Raw genomic sequence first — 16012 nt, forward strand, 5'->3', positions numbered from 1 at the left:
AAATTTAGCCCTCCTTACTTCCAAAGACTCCCGTCTTTAAATACCATGACAATAGAAGTTAGGACTTTAACATATGAATTGTGAGGGGACACAAATGTTCATTCCATAACAAGGCTTCAAAAGATTGGGGAAGAAAGATATGTGGCAAACATTACCATATTCTAAATTATATACTGGGTGTCCTATAGGGAATTAAGAAATACATACTCAAACTATTTAATGATTTATTTTTAAGTCTTGTTTTCTTAACTGTTTCTACCCTTGGCCTACCTCCCTCTTGAGGGTATAAAAAGGCTGATGTAAAGAGGAAAGAAGAAAATATGTTTGGGAGGAAAAATGAGACTTTGCCTGCCATTTTCCTTCCCATCCCTATAGAGGGAAGTGGAGAGGGTGGGTAGATATGTCATCATGCTGACAGATCCCCATGGAATTTGGAAATAGTAAACAATGTGCAATTCATTTAAAAAGAGCTTGACGTTTTTGTATCTGCCTGAGATGGCAAAACAGGGAGAGAGAAAGACTTTATTGAGACTAGCTACACTTTGTGTAATTTTGGATTGTTTCTCGTGTTCCAGATGTGTGCTATGCAGAGAAGGAGCCAGCTGCTGCCATTCACAACACTGCTTCAGATGGCTGTCTGGAGGGGTCATGGAATGCCAACAGTAAGGCGGACCTCTGGATGAGTAGGCACTGAGAAAACCATAAGCAATCAGCCTAGGAAAATGCACTGCTTCCATTACGAAAATGGAATTCCAGTATTCTCTAGGCAGTCGTGTTTTAAGTGAAGAAACTGAAAATGTACTCTATTTGAGCGGTATCTTTGGTTGCATTCCAAGCACCAGGAAAGCCACAATCAAACCATATTTACTCAACTAGGTGAGTAAAAAATGTTTCTGCCCTTTAAACTTCCTTTCTAAGCTCCGCTCTCACTGTTTCCCTGGGGAAATCATACACCATTCTCAAAAAGCAAAGGAGAAAAATAAAAGAGTAAGATAGGGAAGGAGAAAAGTTCTGCCAAATGTCCCTTTCCCACTTATGTCTCCAGTCTAAAGTGGGTCCAGGTCACTGAATGAAGAATCTTTAAATAAAGTTTAGTTTTGCTATTACACAGGATAATATAATTATTGATTATGCAAATCTTTGGTGAGACTGAATGAGACTGAAGAGGCTTGTTATTGTTGTTGTGTTGAGTAACCACAAAAGTAATGAAAAATTCCTTGAATTTAATAAGAAGGAATTAGCCTCTCAGAATGGATTTGTTCAAGAAGTATGGCAAAAGAGAATGTTTTCACTTATATCCTGTGGAACCCAACTCTGTCTAAATCTTGACTCAGCATGAAGTGAAGTATACTGCAGAGTATTTCTCATACCAAGACCTAAATATTGTTAAATTATAATACACCCAAGCAATAAGTGGTGGTAATCTGGGACTCAGATATAATTTGAATGAAAAAAATTCCCTCAGTTTCTAGGTGCTATTCTTTTTCTCCTAGGAGTTTAGACCTAATTACTGAAGTTGACTAAAGGCTTTTTAGAAACCGAGCAATCTTTTAAGAAGTTCACATGTATTATTAACTATTTTAATCTTCACAAGAATGAATATATGTGAGGAAACTGAGACAAGGAAAATTAAGTGACATGACAAAAAATAGAGGTGATTATCAGAGTCAAGATTTGAGCAATGGATGTGTAGATTCACAACTTTGTCTTAAATACTATACTTTACTGTTTAATTTGTGATGTTAGCTAGTCTGGATTGGTTACACAACTAACTCCTAAGGACCAGATTTTAATGTTCCTCTACAGAAATTAACTCTTTCCACTTATTTTCTTAAATTCATCATTCAGTTTAAATTCATTTGAACAATATTGGGAAAATCTTTTAACAAACTAACCAGCAATCACAGACAGTGAATAATCTTTAAGCTGTAAATTATTCTCAAATTCTACATTTTTCAGATTCTCAGTGTCTTGTCTGATCTGACATAGGTTGAAACATTTTGTTAAATTCTCTATCCAAGTTGTTTTTGTCAATTTCCATGTAGTTTGAAAAATTGAGATTGTAGGTTATTCATTACTTAAAAGTGGAACTATTAAAGTCCTATTGAAAATTTTCCCTTTTACCTCTGCACAATGATCCTCCTTTCCACAAAATGCATTTTGTTTAAATTCTTGACTGGCTGACATTATTAACACACTTATTTGTTTGTATTTGCCTGACATGTTGTTACCATCTTTGAAGAAACTGTTTATCTATGAAATATTTCATAGACATCTGTGATAGATTGACTAACGACTCACCAAAGATGTGAGTCTTAGGACTCATACCCTAGGCCCTGATGAATATCTTAACATCACATGGAAAAAGGGAATCAAAATTGCAGATGAAATTAAATTTGCTAATCAGCTAACCCTAACATAGGGAGATTATGCTAGATTATCAAGTGGTCCCAGTATTAACACATGGGCTCTTAAGAGTGGAAGATGAAGGCAGAGAGTATATCAGAGATTCAACAGAAGAAAGAAGGAGGAGAGATCAAAGCATGAGAGGGGCTCCTCCCCCTTTTGCTGGTTTTGAAGATGAAAGGAGGGAGATAGAGACAAGAATACAGACAGAATTTGTAGGCTACAGCCTACAGGGAACTCAGTTTCACAACCAGAAGGAACTGAATTCTTTCAACCATCTGAATGAGCAGGGAAATGGGTTGTCTTTTAGAGCTTCCAGAGAGGAACACAGCCTTACCCACATCTTGATTTTAGTCTGCTGAGATCAATGTTAGACTTGACCTATAAGAACTGTAAAATAATAACCCCATGTTGTTTATTAGTCACTAAACTTGTTATGGTTTGTTATAGTAGGAATATAAGACTAGTAGTATAAAATATATTTTATAACATCAAAATATATTATATGCAATAGGATATTAAGGTGGTACCAATTTGCTTCACTTGTGAGTACAGCATGAAGATAATAGATAACAATTACCAAAGTGGGTGGGAAGATTATCTTCGTGTGTAAAACTTATAACTAAAACTGATGAAAACTAATTCAGTAATTCTTAGAATTCTCAGAAAGATGAAAAATATCAAAAGGAAGGAAGAGAGTAGGTAATTAAATTCTGGACTATTTCTTTGAAGAAACACCCGCTATGTACCTAAATTCCTGCTCCAAGGTGAATGAGCTGTACTTAAAGTAAATGACTCTTCAGAGAATTGCTAGAACACTTAGTATATGACCCCTGCATTTGGGGGATGGTAATTGGACTTATGCCAGGAAAAATATTGGGCAATGGAAGTATTGTCAAGCTGCTTCCTTAGGATAAATGGCAGAGGGAGGGAAAGAGGAAGAGAGATTGGAAGTATTCACAGTCTTTTTCAAATAGATCTAAGATAGGTGCATCCTAAAACAGATGTAGAACTTGTATTTAGGGTCATTTGTAAAGGAATCTTATACCAGAAAAGTTGGGCTAGGGCTTAGGGCTCTTAGTTGGGCTAAGAGTCTCTAAAAGTAGTTCTTATAGGGGAGCCACTGGTGAACCAAAAGCTGAAGAATATTGTAAAGGAAAATATTGCCCATGGCATGGCATTGCAGGGACAAGTCACCAATGATAGGAGTCTCACCAAAAGCAAAAAAGGAAAAAGGAAGGAAAATGTAAAAGTAAAACTAAAAATAGGAAAAAGTTCTCTAAACTCGGGAAAGTGGCACTTTATACTGTCCTGAGACCTAGAAATAATGGTTACTCCCAGGGAAGAAGTAACCAGTCCCCAGATACCTTTTCCAGGTAAAAGGTGGCTTCCATCAGCAGACCTTAGCAGAAGGAAGAGCAGGGGAAGACTAAGCTACTTGTGAAGATTGAAACGTGCAGATATTAATTTTTATGCCGAAATTGTTTTGCAACCTAAAGTTTTTTCAACGGTGTTATTATCTAAGAGCAAACAGAAAACTCCTGAAACTTGACAAGTGTTTAACCAGAAATTTACTATTAGAGAAGAGAGGAGAAGCAGGAGAAATTTACTATGAATAAATTTAAAGAATGATGAGACAAAATAACTTTTGTTATGAATAAATCAAAAATTATACTTGTTCTGCATGCTAGATACAATGCAGTGAAATAGAAAAAATAGAAACCTTTCTTGGAACAGACTCCTCCCTGATTGTCTATGTCTCTAATTCCACAAGGCTAACTAGTCCTAAAGATTTTATTTTCTGCTTTTTCTCCAATTTGGTAATAGTCATATTTCGCAATAGAGTATATTCTTACATTTTTTGTGTGTTTTTAAAAGTTCTGTGAATGCTATTTTATTATCACTTCCATAACTTCCTTTTCTTTATTCAACATTTTGTTTTTGAGGGTCACTCATCTTGGTACCGCAATTTGTGATTCACTTATTTTAATATAAAAATAAATATTTTAAATATTTAGTATTTTATTGATTACACTACAATATATTTAGCCATTCTGTTGTTAATGAAGATTTAGGGGGTTTTGTTTTTTCTGTTACAAACAAGGCTACCATGAATTTCAGATATACATTCCCTAGTGCCCATGTATTCAATTTTATCTAGAATACCTGAAGAAGGTTCATTCACTTTCTTAATTAAAATATTAACACATTTTGTTTTAATTTATTTCTTCTAAAAAAGAAGAGATTAGATTTTACTTTTTAATCGATATTAGCACTTTAAAACTTTGTAAGTCTTGGAACACATGATTTCCTTTTTCTCACATTGGTAATTTTTTTTCCTTGTCATTTATTAAATCCTAAAAAAAAAAAAAAGGCAGTTTCCTGCATTTGTTTTTTGGGTGTATGCATGTGAAATATATTTTCAGACAAATAAATTGTAGAATTTTTATATTTGAATGGCCTACCATAGTATGAGAATAATGATAAACATGATAAATACAAAATAAGACACTATTGATATTTTTATTTTACACATTAGAAAAGCAAGGATCGTCATTTGCTTATAGTCACACAGCTAATCAGGGATAAAATTAGAAAAATAAAAATTGTCTCTGTTTTTGCCACAGATAGCAAGTTAGTTATTGAACAACCAAAATATGGAAAGAATGATCAATGTTAAACATTTCTGGGTCCGTTGCATGTATATTTTCCTACTTAGACTTACAGATAATTTTTTAACAAGCTCTTGTTGTTGAAATAAATGAACATATTTAAGGTTGTAATGTTATTACATGAATATTTTGGCTTACTATCAACTGGATCTTAGAATTATACAAAACTTGGTTGCACAACTATAAGCTATCAAAACTGCAGATAAGTATGTCATAATCTTTTCTTGTAAGACTAGTCAAAAATATATACATATATTATATTTTATTTAGTTGTGTCCTAAGATACATGCTTATTTCATATATATGTGAACACATATACATGAATGTATACATATTATAAAATAAAGAAAAACTGAAACTTAAACAAGAAAGACATACAATGTTAGAATTAAAACTTTCAAGGTCTAGTCATTTTATTTTACTTATTTTATTTTATTTTATTATTTTATTTTATTTTATTTTATTTTATTTTATTTTATTTTATGTTTTAAAGTTTATTTATTTTGAGAGAAAGAGAGTGAGCATGAAAGAGGGAGGGCAGAGTGATGGAGAGATTGAATCCCAAGCAGGCTCCATGCTGACAGAGCAAAGCCCATCTCAGGGCTTGGTATCACAGATCTTGAGGTCATGACTTGAGCCAAAATCAAGAGTCAGACACTTAAATGACTGAAATACTCAGGGACCCCAAGTCATATTTTAAAGAAAATCTTTTTTATTGGGAAAAATATCCTGGTAACACGTCAGTCTGAATACATCTAAAAATTCAGTGGAAATTGCAAAGCTATATGCTGTATCTAGATAAAATAGGCAGCCTGTTGGGGTGCATGGATGGCTCAGTGGGTTGGGTGTACAACTTCAGCTCAGGTCATGATCTCACCGTCAGTGAGTTCCAGCCCCGTGTCAGGCTCTGTGCTGACAGCTCAGAGCCTGGAGCCTGCTTAGGATTCTGTGTCTCCCTCATACTCTGCCCCTCCCCCACTCACACTCTGTCTCTCTCAAAAAAATAAACATTAATTTTTTTAATTAAAAAACAATAGGCAGCCTATTTATCACTTGGTTTTAACAGACTGAGTGAAGTTCTATAACAATCCATAAAGACAAATTTGAGGAAAAGGCTGCTATTTTCTGAAAAATTGAGGATGGTTCCTCCTCTAAAGAATGCGATATGACAGGGATTTTAATAGTACAGTAGTGCCCCCTTTCTCTGCTGTTTGACTTTTCATGGTTTTAACTACCCAAGATCAGCTGTGCCCCAAAGCAGATGACTCTGCTCCTGACTTACAGTCCAAAGGTCACTAGTAGCCTGATGCTATGTCATCATGCCCACGTCATTTCCCCTCACTTCATCTCATCATGTAGCCATTTTTTATCTCACATCATTGCAAGAAGAAAGGTGAGGACGGTAACAGTTAAGATATTTTGAGGGGCGCCTGGGTGGCGCAGTCGGTTAAGCGTCCGACTTCAGCCAGGTCACTCTCACGGTCCGTGAGTTCGAGCCCCGCGTCGGGCTCTGGGCTGATGGCTCAGAGCCTGGAGCCTGTTTCCGATTCTGTGTCTCCCTCTCTCTCTGTCCCTCCCCCGTTCATGCTCTGTCTCTCTCTGTCCCAAAAATAAATAAACGTTGAAAAAAAAAAAAAAGATATTTTGAGAGAAAATACCACATTCACATAACTCTCATTATGGTAAATTGTTATGATTGTTTTATTTTATTATTAGTTATTGTCAATCTCTTACCATGCCTAATTTATAAATTAAATTTACCACAGGTAGGTATATACAGAAAAAAATGTATATATAGGGTTCAGAACTATACTATATACACAGAGTGTATCCCCTGCCAATGGGGGAACTACCACTATTTATTTAGAAATTTCATGATTGGGGCATCTTGTGGCTCAGTTGGTTGAGTGTCCCAACTCTTGATTCTGGCTCAGGTTATGATCTCACGATTCATGGGAAATTGCCCTGTGTCTTGTGGAGCCTGCTTGGAAATCTCTCTCTCCCTTTCTCTCAGTCCGTCCCCTGCTTTCTCTTTCTCAAAATAAATGAAGGAATAAAAAATAAAAGAAATTTCATGAGACCATGAAGCACTTAATGGATGCCTTGAGATTCCAACATTGCTTCTACTCCTTTGAAAGAACTTCCACCAGTATGCAATTAGTATTTGTTAAATTATCAGTCATTTCATGATTCCAGTACTTGTAAACATTTTAACATTATATATAGTATCACTTCACTCATAAAAAATGTGAAAAGACTTTATCGATATTACATTATATATGTTTGCCACCAAATATTACAATATTGACAACTCAACTTTTATTATTCAAAATATGCTAAGATCACTTTAACTGTTTCTTTATAAAAACCTATGCAGAAAATATCATCATTGGCTATTTCAATCTGTATTTATTGCCTTTTATTGTAAACTTAAATTACCATTAAATCTGTGAATACATTCATTCAGAGAATATTGTTAGCATCTCTTCTCTTTAGGCACCAGAAAATATGGTAAACATAAAAGAGAAAATAGTGAAACATAAAACATAGGCTGTAATCTTATTAAAATTTAGATGGTTAGCAAATATCAGTGAACTAAAGCCTGATCCTTTTACATTCAATATGAATAGTTTTTTTTTTTTTACTTATCAGGGTTGTTTATTCAGCAAAATGAATGAATGAATGTGCACATGTAAGTCCCAGTATAAAATTGTATATTATGAAACCTATTTCATTTCTCTTCAGTCTCTAATCAAAAGAACGGATTGTTCTATTTCCAGGATGGTTCTACCAGTTAAAAAAAATATATATGCTGGTGGCCATAAAGAATACATATATCATTTGCAGAGAAATAGTTAACATAGCGATTCTCAATTTCCTTTGACACAATGCGTTTTGCAAGGAAGAATGAAAAATCTTCAGTATGCTTGCAACTGTCTACACAAATTCAGTAAAAAGGTAGAGGGGTTCCAACATGATCCTTCAGAGAGATATAGTAAGTGGCATCAACATAGACTAAGATACATATTTTTTTCAGTATGGTGATAGTTTATGATGTAATCTATATTTATGGATGATCCCATTTTAAACTATGGATTCAAGCTGACAGGAATAGTCTTTAAAGTATAATTTTTTAAACACAAAATTATGAGTTTTTCTGATCAATAGTATTTTCCATTTAAGTGGAGTTAACATGTATATAATTCTCAGAAAAATAATCACACACAAGGTATTATTTCCAGGGCATACAATTGTGACTGTAATGCATCATAAGAAAAAGTCACAATCTAATTTTTGAATACAAAATGGAGTTCACATTTTTAAGATGAAACCTTTTACGTTCAAAATCGTATTTATTTTTATGTTAAGGCTTATTTTGTCCATGTTATATTTTAAAAGACTTTATTGGCATTCTAAATTCTAAGTATCACTGCTCTTAGTACAATTCTTGTTTGCAAATATTACATTATTTAAATTCTTATCAATTTAATATGGTTATTATTTAATAGCATTAGCAAAACAATTTCATAGCAAAAGGAATGACTACTTTTTTTAGAGTGATGTCAATTTTAAAACATACTAAAAATACTACCTGTTACGTGCTTTTGATCAAAAGAAGTGTGACTTTAGAGAGCTCAACCAAATGACTGATGTCAAGCCAAAGAAAAACACAATGATTTGTAAATAAATATAATTTTGTCTACTTAGATATTAAAGATTATGCCTTCCTTGTTTGGTGCAGAGAACACAAGCAGATTTTTAAGAAACATCTACAATTGTGTCTACATGCTGAGATATCAGTCTAGAGTTTTTCTGAGCAACCAATGTCTGAAGTGAAGACAGTTATTCCCTACAGCGCTCACAGTTTACTCCAGGGAAAACTCAATTCTTTTTATCACAAGGGAAGATAGAACTGGGAAAAAAAATTAATTGTCAGAGCCAGTAAGATTACCTGAAGTATAATAGAAGAGAAGTTAGCAAGCCCAGGAGTGGGGGAGAAAAAGAAAAATACTGGTGAGAGCACATTATTTATGAAATATTGCAACTGACCTATTGTAAAGAGGATATAAATACTTCTGAGTAAGCTTAATGTATTTTAACTGGTGAGATTGAATTTTCTATACCAAAATTTCTCTTGATCAGTTGCAGTTATAATCTAACTAATGAAAATTCCAGGTACAAGAACAGGCATGGACATTTTAAATTCGAAATAACTTTCATTAGTAATGCTATATAAATCTACTTTAGAACTCATTAAATTGGATTTCTCAACCTCAGATTCATCCATCTTAGTAGCTCAACATATTTCCTCTTTATTCCTTTGTCGTTTAGCATCCAGGCAATTAAAGACAAAATTTGTCTAATGGAGAAAATATTCATTTTTATTCATTAATTCGACAGATATTTACTGAGTACTCATTGGATCAAACACAAGAATGTAATGATGAAGAAAATATTTTTTATGAAATTTACTTTCTACCGAAGGAGTAGAAAGTAATCAAGGTAAACATGTAAAATGTCCAACATATCGTCTACTCATAAGAACAAAGGAGAAAAATAAAGGAGGAAAAGAAGAATAGGAGATGATGGGGAGGTGTTGTAATAGCTCCAAATTTGGAACCTGAGCTACTGGAGATCAGGTTTACCATTTACAAAACCATGGAAGACTGTGGAAAGAGCAGATGTGTGGGGAATATCAGGACGTCAGCTCTGGGTATGTTAAATTCATGTGTGTGTTTGGTATTCATTGGGGTTCATGAGTCTGTTTTTAAAAGGAGAGATCTAGGAAACCAATTTGACAATAAATTTCATATTAAAAAATAAAAAAAAAATAAAAGGAGAGATCTAGGCTAGAAGTAGAAATTTATAAATAATTAGTATATGTTTGAGTGTAGTATTTAAGCCAGGGACACGTAAAATTACCAAAGGAGTAAATATAGATAGAGGCTAAGTTCAAGAACAGAAAGACTCTAGTGTTATGACGTTGGGATTTTGAAGAGGGGAATCCAGCAAAGCTTACTGAGGAATATTCACTAGAGAAAGAAGGAAAATTAGTATGGCAAACTAGGAACCAAATGAAGAAATGAGTTCCAATGAGAAGAGAAATTAAAATGGCAAGGGAAATATGATTATATATATATATATATATATATATATATACATATATACATTTATATGTGAAGTATGATTATATATGTATGATTTTATGCATGTATATATACATATATACAGATAAATATACACTCACATTTAGTCAATGTGTTAAATGCTGTTGATAAGTAAAGGAAGATGAATAAACAGCACTATGGATATTGTTGTAAGTGGAGTGTGTTCAAAAGAGCCTGGAAAGAGAAATTGGACACAGATTATACAGAAATTTCTTTCAAGAAATCTTGTGTCAAGAAAAGGATAGGACTATACATTGATAGAAAGTGGAGTCAAAAGCACATAGGTTTTTTTTTTTTTTTAATTTTTTAAATTCTTTGGTTGAGAGAAATCATAGCATATTTTATGTTTATGGGAACAGTCCAGAGAATAGAAAAATCTGATGATACTGAGAAAGGAAGGAATGGAATTGTAAGGGTAAAAACAAATTCAAAGTGAAAGTAATGTTTTTTCCCATGCAAAAAGGGAAGGAAATTCCCCACTTCCTTCCTTTTCTTGGAATGTTTTCTTTAGGTAGCATTTTCCTTAGGTAATTGTAAATTCTTTCTCTGCCCCTTTGATACATTTATGTAAATCATTTAAAAGCTTAAGAAACTCTTGCTGGTCTCACAGTCAAGAATGTTTTTCTCAGGGGCCTGGAAAGCTTCCCTTTGAGATAGAACCATCAAGGAATATAAAGCCCTTATTTCCCAGTTTCTGAGAGAAGATAGGCTTCACTTCAGTAGGTGCCTCACTCCAAGTTGCAAAACCACTTTCTCTCATAAAGATAGAAGTTTATTTTTCCTTTGGATAAAGCCAATTAGCTAACACAGATGGTCATAATTACCAGGTGAATTTAGGATGAACTATGTGTAACCAATGGTGCCGTCAATTCCTCCTAGTGAAGAATAGTTTGTCATGAAGATGTATCTAATGGATTGTATCTGTTTGACTTATGTAAATAGATAATTTCTTTGTCTTTAGCAGACTACCTTTGATATACATCACATTCTGGTTTAATGCTTTTTCAATAATAAAACCATTTTCTTTCTCTTCTTCTTTGAAGAGGTTTCCTGGGTTGGCAGGAAATTTTGTTTGTAATTGTATTTCCCCAACAGCATACAGCAACCAAGTAGAGAGCTTGACTTTAGCTAGGAGCTGAGGTGGTTCATCCTTTTGGAGGAAAGGAGATGAATCTATGACCACAAATAATAAAAGTGTGTCATATTAAAAACACGACAACAGGCTTCGAAAGGAATCGCCTATATTAAGACCCATGTCACCAAACTATGACTTAGCATAATTACAGTTTCTACTCTCCCAGGAATGGAATCTTAAACCAGTCAGTCAAGAATCACCTGATCAACACTAATTAGGCAATCCACCTGATAGACCCCTTCCATTTCCCAAGGGAAAGTGTCCTTGCAATAGCCAACCTCCTTTATTGCCTAGTGCAACTTCCTTGTCCTACTCCCTTGGCCTATAAAAGTCTTTCATTCTGTACAGCTCCTTGGAGCTCCTTTCTATCTGCTAGATTAGATGCTGCCTGATTTGAATCAATTTTGCTCAAACTTTAAAAATTTTCAATTTGTATCAGTTTATCTTTTAATAGTAGAGATGATGGTGAGAACTTATGGAAACTCTTTCGATAAGTTTTCTTTCTTGGTGATGAAAGGAAGTGAGACCAACAATGACCTAAAGGATGTGATTTTTGAAGTGCAAAAGTCTAAGATGATACAACTGGTCACCTAGGAGAGTGGGGAGATAAAGGTCAAGAAACATAGTACTTTTTCTAGGCATTGCTAAGGTGCATACAAGAGTAGTAGATTGAAAGTGTAGGTAAAGAAGGGAATGGGTCTAAGATGACAGATAAGCATTGCCCTCAGCAACTGGGAATTTGTTAGTGCTGTTTTTCTGAGCCCAGCAACCCCTCAGATATGAGAGAGAGAGATGAGATCAATTAGATCTCAGTAACAGTTTCATGTTACTTTTTCAACCATATACTTAACTGTACAATTTTTTGTTCTCTTTGTCAAACCCTCACCTAGGATTTCAGTTGTGGTGCTTGGTATGCTGACCAAGTTTTACCTGACGAATGCACATCTCTTCTCTTTTCCTGTCTCAGTATTTCTTGGAAGTTCTAGGAGCTCTTGTGCTCCATATAAGAGAATCTTGGAAATTTGGGGGAATTAAAACACTTGGAGATTGGTAGAGGGTGGAAGCCATGGGCAGATATTCCAACCTCCTGGCCTTTAGACAAAAAGTCATAAGATGCGCCTGTGTGTCTCTCAGAGGTCCTGATGGAATTGACTACCCACTGGCTACATCAGCATTTTCAGTAATATACCCTACACTGCCTTTCCCCCTTTCTGTCTCATGCTCTCTGCTTCCTTACTCTTGCTTCCCAGTATTATCTAATGAATAAACTAGCTCTATCTTGGTCCCTGTGTTAGGTTCTACATTTAGGGTAAACCAAACTAAATCATATGCTTTTATTAAGGATAAAAATAGAAGTAAAAAAAATAAAAATGAAATAATGAAAAAATAAAAATTCCACTCATTAAGGATAGCAGTAACATTCTAAAAAAAATTCAGAGCTTAAGAATGAAAGTAAAGAAACTCAAACTAGCCTTAGCAAAGTGATGAGGTAAAAGGATTTTGAACCTAGAATTCTATAGTTGGCCTGAGTAAATAATTAGTGTGGGGGGAAAATACATTTTTAGACATGCAGTGCATCAGGAAATGGATTTCTGAAAACTTAACCCATGGATTCACTCAGCAAAAAATTAACAAAAACATGAATTAAAAAAGCCAAAAATACTATTATGAACAAAAGCATCACCATGACAATTAGGGTCTGTTTGTAATTGCTCACCACTGTAGAGTAACCAAGATATCTTGGTAGCAGTCCAGGGTACATATTTGAAGATCTAGTTACAGGAAATTATCTATATATCTATCTGTAAGTAGTAAGGTTCAATTTGTAGTCTTGTGTTCAGTACTCTTAGGACCTGGGATAAAACATGGTAGAAAAAAAATATTTTTTAGGCTCCTGAAGATTTACCTTTACTTTTTAGTATTTCCTAGTAGTAAGAAAACAAAATGATCACATTTTCTCAGAATACCATTCCAACATATAATGTATATTATCATATAGATTGTTAAGAAAACAAAAAAAAAATGACAGGATAAAAACTAAAGAGAAATAACAAATTCTTCTTATTAAGTGCAACATGATAATCTATGCTCATAATTACCCCACTTTGGATACACAGTTTTAAATTCAAACATTAATTTATAATGTAGATTGGGTTCCATTTAACTTTATAGTGAAGAAAAATGCTGAAGTATGAATTAAGATATTTTTTCTTTGATATTCTTTTTACTTGTTGATAAACCTACTGGCAAGGTATATGTTTCTCAACCTTTGGGCAAGTTTGTGCCCACACGGAATGCAAAAATGTACTTCAGGGTACTTTCTCATCTGCCTTGTAATTCATTATAAACTTTTTTTTTTTTTTTTTTGAGAAGAAGGCTGAAATGAGAGGGAATATGGTGATGGAAGCAATGGTAATGGGAGGTGAGAGGCAAAGGAGGTTAGGTGGAGAATGAAGATGAAGAAGAGGAGAAGGAAACAAAAGAAGAGGAAAAAGAGTCTGAGACAGTTTGAAATTTCCTCAGACCAAAAGGAAATTTCCCAGAAATACCCCAAAATTCTTTAGGACTCCTCCATGATTTTCACCTGTTCTTTGGCAGGACCTCTTAGTGTCTTTGTGGTATGTGGGAAGGTTCTAGAAATCTGAGCATTGCTAAACAGTGTGGTAACCCAAACATGAACAGCGGTTGCTTGAAGAGGACACAGTTACTGGAATAAAGGGGATATCATCACTGCCTATTAAATTGACAACTGGAGGGGACCATGATGCATTTTGGCTTTAAGAAACCGGGTTCTGCCCTCATGCTAAGGGAGACTAATGATAATGGTGCAGATTAAATGTCCCATTCTCCTATTGGAATAAATGCTTAAAGTCAAGATTGATTTGATTTATCAAAAATATACAGAAGAAAGGTATCTTGTTCTTAGGGTTTATAAACTAAAATTCATAACAGTTTCATGAATTGCCTCATTCCTAGGCATTCAGTCATAAAAGCATAAAAAAAACCCCCAGTAGGCTTGGGGATATACTAGCATAAAAATGACTCCAATTTGAATCATACTGGGCCGATATGCTTCAACCTCTTCTGTGACCACAGTTAAAAATGGAATTAAGCCTGCTGACTGAACCCTGTGAATAGGTGCTGATTGAAAGTTTCCAGTAAAGACTTAGAATGATTAGGAGATGTGTGTGTTTTATTTTGCCTTTTACAGGTTTTTGTTTATTGCAATTCAAACACATTTAGACAGATATTTTAGTTTTCAGTTCCCCTGGAAGCATATCCTGAGGCAAATATTTGAATACAAGTAGTTTATTTGAGTGGTGATCCAAGAAACCCTGGCAAGGAAAGTGGAAGTGAGACAGAAGGGATAAGAGCCAAAATCCAGCATAGGGTGCATTAGCAAGCAAGCCTCTGCTGTGGGTAATTGGAGCTTAATCTTGCTGGTGAATTCTGAGAGCAAGTCTACAACAAGCACCTCAGAGCTATTCCTTCCATGTGAAAAGGGAGCCAGAATACTGGTGCACACATTTCCTTCATTTAAGGGAACCTTAATCTAAGCACATCTGTGCATCTCAGTGTAACAAAAGAAAGCCCTTAGGCAAAAAGAGTCATATGCTGGCCAGCTCAAGTACAGTGTAGTTTGGGGCTGGGGGTGGGGGGAGGGAGGAAAAGGCATTAAGAAGGGCAGACACAAAACTTTTATCACAGAACTCACCTATCCCTATTTTCTGATATCTGACTTTTTGATTGATAAACATTACTGCAAGGCCTTAACAGGCCTTTGAATTCAGTTTCTGACATCACCAACTCCTTGATACTCATGATTACAAATTTCTTACTGTCTTAACGCTGGAAATGAGTTTTTAGAAGCATTTTGGAGGGAAAATCACACCCAAATGAACTTGTGTTAAATTAGCATTGTGTAAAAATCTGCATACAATCCAAAATTCATTTGGGGGTGGGGGAGTCACAGAAATGTTCTCTGAAAGATGAATAAATAATAACAGTGTGTGTGTATATAATTATGTATATAGTTATCATTTATTCAATATATATATTATATGTATATTCATATTCTAACATTATGAAGTTATTTAAGTAATAGAGAGGACTTATTTTCTATTTTCCATATTCAAGTTTTTATTACACACAATTATTACATAATTGAACTGAAATTATAGGTCATTTAGAGGGTTAATAAGAGAGTTGTAGATGTAATTCAAATTTGCTAGTATTTGCTTTGGTCGTGAATTGATTTGAAACATCGTAGAGCAATGGAAAAAGATATATTGTCTTGAAGCCTTATTCTCATTTTTGTTCCACCTAATTAAATTTTATATGAAGAAAAAAAATTTGGTGATATATTTTGATTATTAAACTCTTAAGAAAATGGACAAAAATGAATCAAACCATCAAGTTGCAATATATGAGTCAATGCTAAATGTATGGATTGTTACCTATTTTTAAATATGCATTGTTGACCTTCCATACATTTATTCAAAACTTACACTTACGTTTACAACATCACAAATCTTAAGAATATTGTACACATTCGTTATATCCATAATGGCAGAGCCCGGCACTTTCTTTGGCCAGGCCATCTAAGTGCAAATACAGGCATTCATATTAAA

At 34.2% G+C, this 16012-nt stretch overlaps 1 long non-coding RNA gene across 1 annotated transcript in view; it reads left to right on the plus strand.

The window, feature by feature from the left end:
• The first annotated feature begins 579 nt into the window (after positions 1–579).
• Positions 580–16012, plus strand: part of LOC121037938 (uncharacterized) — a 116432-nt gene continuing 100999 nt past the window's right edge. The window contains exon 1 of the long non-coding RNA XR_005794069.1: positions 580–876. This is a non-coding gene — a long non-coding RNA (uncharacterized LOC121037938). The remainder of the gene's footprint in view (positions 877–16012) is intronic.

This window comes from Herpailurus yagouaroundi, unplaced genomic scaffold (assembly GCF_014898765.1).
Source record: "Herpailurus yagouaroundi ecotype Mexico unplaced genomic scaffold, PumYag 164, whole genome shotgun sequence".
Classification (NCBI taxonomy): Eukaryota; Metazoa; Chordata; class Mammalia; order Carnivora; family Felidae; genus Herpailurus; species Herpailurus yagouaroundi.